Source organism: Procambarus clarkii, chromosome 5, assembly GCF_040958095.1.
Source record: "Procambarus clarkii isolate CNS0578487 chromosome 5, FALCON_Pclarkii_2.0, whole genome shotgun sequence".
Classification (NCBI taxonomy): Eukaryota; Metazoa; Arthropoda; class Malacostraca; order Decapoda; family Cambaridae; genus Procambarus; species Procambarus clarkii.
Genome location: NC_091154.1, coordinates 35582100 through 35592099, shown reverse-complemented (window position 1 = coordinate 35592099; position 10000 = coordinate 35582100). Strand labels below are relative to the sequence as shown.

Sequence of the window (10000 nt, the reverse complement as noted above, 5' to 3'; positions counted from 1 at the left end):
TGTCAATCAACTTGTGTACAGCCTACTGGGCTCTATCATATCTACATTTGAAACTGTGTATGGAATCGCCTCTACCACATCACTTCCTAGTACATTCCATTTGTTAACTACTGAAACGAAAATTTACTTTCTAATGTCTCTGGCTCATTTGATTACTGTGTTTTCATGTGTCCCCATGTTAGTGATCCACTCATGCTCAATAGTTTGTCTTTGTCCACCCTGTCAGTTCCTCTGAGAATTTTTTAGGTGAAGATCATGTCTTCCCTATCTAGTCTGTCTTCCAGGGACGTGATTTTTATTTCCAGTAGCCTTTCCTCGTAACTCATACCACTCAGCTCTGGGACTAGTCTGTGGTGGCAAAGATCTGAATATTCTCTAACTTTGTCTTGTGTTTAACTAGGTATGGACTCCAGGCTGGAGTCCATACACCAAAATTAGTCTGACACATGTGGTATATAAGGTTCCGTATGATTCCTTACACAAGTTTTGGTCACAAGCAAGTGATGCTTGTGAGCGACACTGGTCTGTAGTTAAGTGCCTCTTCTCTATCGAGAGTGTGTGTGTGTGTGTGTGTGTGTGTGTGTGTGTGTGTGTGTGTGTGTGTGTGTGTGTGTGTGTGTGTGTGTGTGTGTGTGTGTGTGTGTGTGTGTGTGTGTGTGTGTACTCACCTAGTTGTGCTTGCTAGGTCGAGCATCTGCTCTTTCGACAATCAGTAGTTCAATGCAGTAACTATTTCCCTATCATATTTACAGTTAAAACTTTTTTTTCGTGAGAAGGGGAACATTTTCCTAACACCTGTTCTTTTACATAAGCTTAGTAACATTGCATTTCTGAAGGTGTTTGTAAAAAGGAGCCTAACAACTGTAGCCTTTAGCATATCTGCCGTAAGTGTGAAAGTTGCAGATCACGAGCGTTAGGATATGGCTTGTAGTTTAAAATATATAAACAGTCTTGGCTTCCGTGTGCTCAGATAGGCTTCAGTAGGCTTCAGTTTGAACCGTTAAGCCTTCCTGCTTTAAGTAAATGAAGTTTACGACAAGCAAGAGCCACTACAACTGTTCTTTAGACCTATATTAAGTCTTCAGGAAGTTGTTGAGCGTAATTATTATGTTTTAGACCTTGGAGTGTGCGAAATAAGCTGGCAGCGTCTCGCTAGCACTCAGGCGGGGCATAAATTATTGCAACACGACCCGGGGGACCATAACTCTCCAGCGTAGACGCGGGATCTCCGGAAAGGCCCTCAGTAAAGTCAGGTTTTATCACTTACATTTTTATCGTGGTCCCGCGAAGGGCCGTGGCCCATGTTTTTGGTCCCGTGAAGGGCCGTGGCCCATGTTTTTGGTCCCGTGAAGGGCCGTGGCCTATGTTTTGTTCCCGTGAAGGGCCATGACCCATGTTTTAGTCCCGTAAAGGGCCATGGCCCACGTTTTGTTCCCGTGAAGGGCCATGGTCCATGTTTTGTTCCCGTGAAGGGCCATGGTCCACGTTTTGTTCCCGTGAAGGGCCATGGTCCATGTTTTGTTCCCGTGAAGGGCCATGGTCCATGTTTTAGTCCCGTGAAGGGCCATGGCCCAAGTAATGGATCGGTGTAGGGCCATATGGAGTCTACTGGAACGTTTTTCATCAAGATGTAGTGACTGAGATATTAAATCATCCTAATATACGCTAAAGATAAAATACATTTATTCGAAACACTCACAAATCGTCCCTCGATATATCTCACATCATCATCATCAGTATATCGGAAAATACAAAATGTACAATTAGAAATTTTGAAATGTTTAATAAGAAAATCAAAATAAGAAAAATCAAATGTTACGAGATACCGTGAAGCTGTGTATATATATATGAGTGGCAACAGGCCTAACTGATTAGAAAAACAGTTATATATCCATCACCTATATATTAGTCACTAAGGCTGAAATTGAGGTAACAAACCATGTGAGGTGGTTCACCATGCCATTGGAGAGGCAAGACTGGACTGAGTCGTGCCTAGAACGTGATTTAGGCAGCCTATTCTATCATTTAGCCACTCCGTAAAAAAATACAACTGTTTTACCTAACCACAAACATACGATCACCAGCAACTCAATTGTCCTGTCGAGGCCGATGCATAGAAAACGTTAATCATAGAAAACGTCAATCATAGAAGACGTTAATCATTGAAGACGTTAATCATAGAAAACGTTAATCATAGGGGAGGCTTTAATTTTTGGCGGGCTAGATAGAGCCGGAGGAGAGGGGCCATTGTCGTGGGCAGGACTGTAAATGGTCGGTGGTGTTGGCTGTAAGGCTGAAGGTGGATAGGTGTGGAGAATGATAGCAGCGTGTTACGACCCTGGGTTCTCCAGTGGAAACCAGAGGTCAAAATTGAGCTATTAAACTTCCTGGTAGTACAGTTGGGCATCTAGAATGTCAATTGTTTGTATCTTCCCTGCCAGACGTAAGACTATTATTGTTTCTCAAAGAGCATTTAAAGACTGAGCTGGGGGTTGATTATTAAATAATAACATAGGCACCAACTTTGCTTACTAATACTTTCTAATCATTCATAAAGTAACAATACGTTGCATAGGGGAAGATCTTTAATGTGCTTAGCTGCACGATCAATTAGGCTCCTCCCGGCACCACAACATGAGGGAGGCAGCTGGTGGCTAGCTCGGTCTTCTCTTGGCTGGTGGCGTGAGGTTAAGACCTACTCTGTGGCTGCTCCCCTACTCTCCTTCCTTCTCCTCTTACTTATTTCCCTTACCTGAAGTTCCTGTATCCTTAAGCTAAGTACAGGGCATTAGTGAGTGTGCCTACTCTGGTAGTAACGATTGGTGAGACCTGGGGATAGTATTTTGCCAGTGTTTGGGTACCCCTAAGTGTTGTGTTTTGTTTAGGGTCCCACGTGGTTTCACTACCCTAAGCTGCATCCAGCTTCAGTGCTTATCCAGTAGTACTTTACCCTAGCTTGTTATTAGTGTAAACCTTGTATCCTGCCTACGTGGACCAAGGCTTTTAACGTAAGATAGTGTGGTAAAGTTATTATTATTATTGTTATTGGTGTGAGTGTATATGGGGGGGTTGTTAACGGGTTAATAAATAAGTACATGAATTACAGAGTATCTCTTCTTCCAAGGTGGGAGCGCAGTGATCAACCCTTAGACTAACATATTTGGTCTTGTAGCAAGTTATTACTACTGTGGATAGTTTATTTTGGGGGCCGGGCCTTTTAGCTCTCCCATATTTGATACTCTTGTCTCCTAACTACCTATACCCCTTAATAGTACCAGTACCCCATAGAAGCCCCACTCATATCATTTGTAACACAGCGCATAGGGAAATGGATGATTGATGGGGAGGTAGTTAGGGCGGGGTGATGGTGACAGCTAGGGCTAGAGGGGTGAGGGTGGAGGTGTGGGGGTAATGCCGTAGGGTGGGGGATAATGTGGGTGGGGTGGGTGTTTGTGTGTAGGTTGGTTGGTGTGGGCGGGGCCGCCCTCTGAAACAATATTTGTAAAGGTACAAGCTTCTCGACCCTGCCACGTGCTGTCTTAATCTTCTGAACACCTCTGCTTCGCATTCTAACACTACATATATATATAGACTCCGCTCCAATATAGAAACATCAAGAAATATGGGCCAGTAGGCCCTCTGCAATTACTTCCATTCTTACCTTCAATGCCCATTGTTTCGTGTTCTATCCCGTGTTGAAAGTTTTGTTCACCTCATCAAAAAACTGTTGTAACATATCACCTCACCAAAATGCGGGTATAAAATGATAAATGAAAGCTGTTTAAAATATATATATATATATATATATATATATATATATATATATATATATATATATATATATATATATATATATATATGTATATATATATATATATATATATATATATATATATATATATATATATATATATATATATATATGACAATGTCAGACCACGGAGGAAAATGAAACAGGAATTTCCTTAAGTACTTTCGTATATTAAATACATCTTCAGAAGGAATCCTTCTGAAGATGTATTTAATATACGAAAGTACTTAAGGAAATTCCTGTTTCATTTTCCTCCGTGGTCTGACATTGTCACATTCTTAATCACGTGTTTATTTTCGTGATATACACATATATATATATATATATATATATATATATATATATATATATATATATATATATATATATATATATATATATATATATTGTCACCTATAATAAACGTGGATTATTTCATCCAATTGGGTCATAAGAGCCTCGAACCAGCGACCCCAAGAGCCGGGGGAGAAGGCAGCTCTATTGACCACGCTAGTAGATAGCCACAATAAGGAAGGTTCCAGAAACACCTAACTGCTGCCCAACTGCAACTTTAAGCCTTCCCTGGGTTGTAACTGGAGTATAGAGGCGTCAGATGAGCCACGTCCAGTCATGTAAATTATCAATGCCCTGGAAGCTTCCCTGTCCAAGTAACTGATGTCTTCATGGATGTTCTCCAGCTTTACTTACACCGCTGATGTTATCTTGTTAATGTGTTAATGTGGAACTGGGGTGAAAGGGTTTTTTATTGATGACTATTTGCCTTCTCATCCTCCTGCACTCTCTCTCTATTGCTTCCTCACCACTTCCCTTCTAAAGTGTCTCGTCATTTTTTCATCTTGGAAGATGCAGTCTGCTCATCATTCTCTTTCCTGTATGGTCATTGAAATCTCACCATAGAACTCTAGCAGGTTTGTTAGACATGACTTCCCTTCTGAGAATCTGTGTTGAAGTATTATGACAAAAAAATTCATTCTCTATATGAATGTTTATATATAATAATGGCATTAGCAGTCTTCCGGCTGTTTGGTAGTTCTCCCACCACAATCATTGTAAGTTTAAGACTTTAGCTGCAGCTCCTAGCATCCATATGGAGACTTTTGTCCTTTAAGACGCTTCCTTACTTCACGAGTTGTCACATCCTCGCTGACTAACCTTAAGGGTGTCGTGTTCTCTGAGGTGTTCACATTATACCTTGAACACATCCTGCAAGCCTTGGTTTAGTATCTCACATATTGTCACATAGTTTTTACTTTGGTCTCTTCTCCCTCAGATCTGGTACCATTACTTAATCGTTCACAAGTCATTTTTCTCTCGTGATGTGGTCGTGCAGTAGCTCCGGAGCTCCTTAGCCCTGGCTGCTATGTTGTGGCTCCTGTTTCTCCTTATGATTCTCACATGTTCCTTTGTGGTTTGCTGTAGCTGTTTCGTCCTCAGCTCTCCTGCCTTCTCTGGCCGTCATTCAAGCTCTTTTGTTTTTTGTCTTGCATTTAGATACTTTCTTAGACTGTGTGTATTCACCTAGTTGTGCTTGCGGGGGGGGTTAAGCTCTGGCTCTTTGGTCCCGCCTCTCAACCGTCAATCAACTGATGTACAGATTCCTGTGTGTGTGTGTGTGTGTGTGTGTGTGTGTGTGTGTGTGTGTGTGTGTGTGTGTGTGTGTGTGTGTGTGTGTGTGTGTGTGTGTGTGCTATAATGTTGGTTTATAAATACATTTGTAATTAAATCCAGAGTTTCTCATACCCCGAGAGGTTGGGTGTGTGGTTGGTCTTAAGGCTTAGCGAGTGGTGGTAATCTTAGGGCAATATTGTGCCGCGCGCAAGTGTGAGTGTAGCCTACTGTCTCGCTTATTTCCAGCGGTAAATTACGTTAAGGGCCACAGATGGTTAAGGTAACAAAGATAACAGTAGGGAAGAGAATGATAGGGGGGGGGGGAAGATGACGAATAATAGGAATCTTGGCAATTAAGGGGAAGTAGGGTTGACCCTTAAAAGGATAGGAAGGGAGGCAGGAGCCCTGTAGCCTAGCAGGATAGGGTGGGTGTTGGGTTGGTTTGGTGGGTGTTGGGTTGGTGGGTGTTGGGTTGGTGGGTGTAGAGAGGTTGGTGGGCGTGGAGGGGTTGGTGGGCGTGGATAGTGGCGACACCTGGCACGCCCCCACCGACCCGAGGTGTACTCGGGGGCGCCTGCCGCGCGGGTCACCATAGTGCCCACGGCCGCCGCAGCGCGCACATCTCCGCCTCTTGCTCCTCTCCTCCCACCCTGGAGGCTGCCCACTCGGTGCGCTCTCTTGTATACCCTCCCTGTGAGGGCTGTGCTGCCGGGACTCTTGCGTGTTATAACTTTCTTGCGTGATTTGGAGACGGTACGCCTTGTTGCTACATATATCTAGCCCTTGCCTCCTGATACCCTCTGGATATACCTTATACTCACCGTGCCTCATACGTGCTTTCTCCAGACGTATTGCACTGTTTATATACATAATATATTCACACAATATATACGTATACATACATACACACAGTCTCTCTCTCTCTCTCTCTCTCTCTCTCTCTCTCTCTCTCTCTCTCTCTCTCTCTCTCTCTCTCTCTCTCTCTCTCTCTCTCTCTCTCTCTCTCTCTCTCTCTCTCTCTCTCTCTCTCTCTCTCATTTTCATACAGATATCACCCACGTTGTAATTGATGTGTCACGTGACCGCTAAATTGGCGGGTAACAAGTGAGGCGGTGTGGATGTGAACGACCCGGAGCCCCACAAGACGCCGCCACACACAAGGTAAGATCACAGTCTTATATGACTCACCAAGACGCCCATTTAATTAGATCATCAATGATGAATGTAGCGTCTGCCGTCTCTCCCAGCCCATATTGGCCTGGACATGCCCGCTAGGACTGATAAGTCAGCCAAAGCGCGCGCTCTTAAAGAGGAAGTTGATTGCCACCCCTAGTCGAGGACCGGGCCGCAGGGACGTTGAACTCCGAAATCATCGCGAGGTAAGGTGGATTGCTTTTGAGCCCCTTATAACGGGTACTAATAGTATACCGAGAATTGACTCGAAATTGAACTGACTTGAGAGTGAGAGTGAAATCTACACTAGATGGTGCATATATCACTATAACACTATATGTGAGGTGCCACACATGTGAGTCAGCCAGTAAGGTCATCAGACTTAAAGACTTACGTGACCATAACTGACTGTACAAAAAATCAAGGCATTTAGAGAAGTGTTATCTCAGATGTTCAAGAAATGTCAAAACATTGAATCTGGGATGACAGCTGCGCGGGTAACTCGCTCACAATTTTCGAGCCACATGAAAGCTGTAATTACAGTAGATCACCACAAATGTTAAACTGCTTAGCTTAAACAACACGTGGGGTACAGTTCCTGAACCCATTATGTGGCCTGTAAGCTTAAACAACACGTGGGGTACAGTTCCTGAACCCATTATGTGGCTTGTAAGCTTAAACAACACGTGGGGTACAGTTCCTGAACCCATTATGTGGCTTGTAAGCTTAAACAACACTTGGGGTACAGTTCCTGAACCCATTATGTGGCTTGTAAGCTTAAACAACACGTGGGGTACAGTTCCTGAACCCATTATGTGGCTTGTAAGCTTAAACAACACGTGGGGTACAGTTCCTGAACCCATTATGTGGCCTGTAACCTCTCCTCCACAACCCCACAGGATGGGTACGGGGTCCATAATTGGCTAATTCAACTAACTCATAGCTAAGAGGCGCAAGACTTGTTATATTGTGTTTGGTTCTGATAAATGGAGACGATCGTTCGAATCACATGAATATATGTTCGATTTCCCTTTTGGGTAGTGTGGAGTGGCAGAGTCTTTCTTGTGTTACTGACGTGGTATAGTTGATAATGTAGAGTTAGGTCAAGTTCACGGGCAATTGGGTTGTTTTCTAGGTCACGGTTATGACTGGGGCGTTGTGTGTGAGGGAGCGAGATGTAGCTCTAGAGCCCCGCCTCATGGTGGGTGTGTTGTCACTCAAACATTTAGTTTATGAGGATGGGCTGATTGTCGCCTTGTTCAGGTCGTAGGGTCAAACGTCAAGTATTGTTGATGGTGTGATTGTATTGTCATTGTCTGCACCTATTGTTTTTAAGAGCGGGGGTGGTAGGGGGGTCTGTGATTGTATCTACCTGTCAGTGAGGTTTAGCTCATCATGCCTCGCTAACTAGTCTCGGTGTTAACTTTTTTGACTTTTCGAATTCTTTGTCGAATGTGGCTTTTAAAGTTGTGGATAGAGGCGGTTTTCCCAACTTGTTCCTTCAGTGCATTCCTCTTGTTGACCAAGGGTACAGGATACGAGAATTTCCTTACATTTATTTAGCTCATATGTATTTCCAGCTTCCACACATATATATGGTTTCTTGCCCAACTTTCTCTCAAATTAAAGTCTTATGTTTGTCCACCTTGTCTATCCCTCGGTATCTTGTATATTGTGATCATGTTCTCTCCTTTAAGGGTTGTGAGTTTCCAGTCAGTTTAACATTTTAATTTGTTTTACCTGTAGTTTACCAATTTTCGTTTTCGAGAGTTGTTCTTAGAAACTTAGAAACTCTGATGTGTGACTTAGAAACTCTGATGTACGACTTAAAAAATTCTGATGTGGGACTTAAAAACTCTGATGTGTGACTTAAAAACTGTACAGTGTTCCGTCATTGTCCCTACGGCACCTCTACTTCTCAGTGAGTGTGTTCTGTGTATTCTTCCTTATCTTTCGCTCCAGTAAGTTGCTATTTTCTTTTACATATTGGGACCTGCTCTTCCAGTTTCTTCCATGTATATATCATGTGATATCTCCATTCCTGAGAGCATATTATGAGTACTTTGAAAGCGTTCCAGTAAATTTAATGTTTTGGCGTGTCTGTATGTGCCGTATATGTTGGAGATGAGGAGAGAGCATTATTCCAGGCGGGGAAATACAAATGGGGGATTTATGTTTGTTCAGACTTGGGATGAAGGTGGGGTGAGTGCCTAGGTGTGGTGACCTCACCATGCACCTCCCACCATCACCACCACACGCTACATAGTCTCCGCGACTTGGTGCTGTCTTGCCATAATTACTTACATCCCCCAACACAACTTCCTCTGGAGAGAAATGTCTTACAAGTCGACTATCAATATGTGAGTTATATATATTGTCAGAATTCTTCACCTACGTTACTGGTGTCAGTCCAAGACTTTAAGTTGTTGTTGCTTTATCATTCTTAGTGTTAATACAAGTCCATTAATCAGCCTTATAACTGCATTACCTTTGAGGCTAATTAAAGATACAGTTATTGGCTAGTTATATTAATCTGTGCTTATGCAGGCGATGAGTCACAATAACGTGGCTGAAGTATGTTGACCAGACCACACACTAGAAGTTGAAGGGACGACGACGTTTCGGTCCGTCCTGGACCATTACCTCCTTATCACAATCGACTTGAGAATGGTCTAGGACGGACCGAAACGTCGTCGTCCCTTCAACTTCTAGTGTGTGGTCTGGTCAACAAATCTGTGCTTAGCTCGTATATTTTAGGAGGTTGGAACGGAATTCGAAATCTTGCTGAGTTGAGTGAATTGAGCGACTTGTTTATGAAATTATTTGTCCTTAAATTTGGGTCACACTCTCATCCTGGTTTGTCGTTTCAGGCTGTCTCAACCCCACAGTCACTTGCTCTTTGTGAGTGAGCTTTTATTGCTCATTTGGGTAATTATTTGTTACCTGTGTCCACTCATCGTCTTCCTCCTGTCAACTTTGTAGATTTTTTCAGTATTTTGTATATTGTGATCATATCTCTAGTTTTTCTACTGTTATTCAGTGGTGTCTGTATGTATGAGTGTGAGAACATACAGTTGAGAGAGTGTGACTCTCTCTCTCTCTCTCTCTCTCTCTCTCTCTCTCTCTCTCTCTCTCTCTCTCTCTCTCTCTCTCTCTCTCTCTCTCTCTCTCTCTCTCTCTCTCTCTCTCTCTGCCTCTCTCTGTCTCTCTCTCTCTCTCTCTGTCTCTCTCTCTCTCTCTCTCTGTCTCTCTCTCTCTCTCTCTGTCTCTCTCTCTCTCTCTCTCTCTCTCTCTCTCTCTCTCTCTCTCTCTCTCTCTCTCTCTCTCTCTCTCTCTGTCTCTCTCTCTCTCTCTCTCTCTCTCTCTCTCTCTCTCTCTCTCTCTCTCTCTCTCTCTCTCTCTCTCTCT

At 43.2% G+C, this 10000-nt stretch overlaps 1 protein-coding gene across 3 annotated transcripts in view; it reads left to right on the top strand.

Annotated features, from left to right (window-relative positions):
- Nucleotides 1–10000, top strand: part of LOC123766080 (extracellular matrix organizing protein FRAS1) — a 368121-nt gene that overhangs the window by 230718 nt on the left and 127403 nt on the right. The window contains exon 1 of one of the 3 annotated variants that reach the window (XM_069301135.1): nucleotides 6011–6087. The exons of 1 other annotated variant lie outside the window; for it this stretch is intronic. The gene's annotated coding sequence lies outside the window, so the exon portion shown is untranslated. Of the gene's footprint in view, nucleotides 1–6010; nucleotides 6173–10000 lie in introns of those variants that run through there. One more of the 3 variants, XM_069301113.1, reaches the window with a different exon arrangement.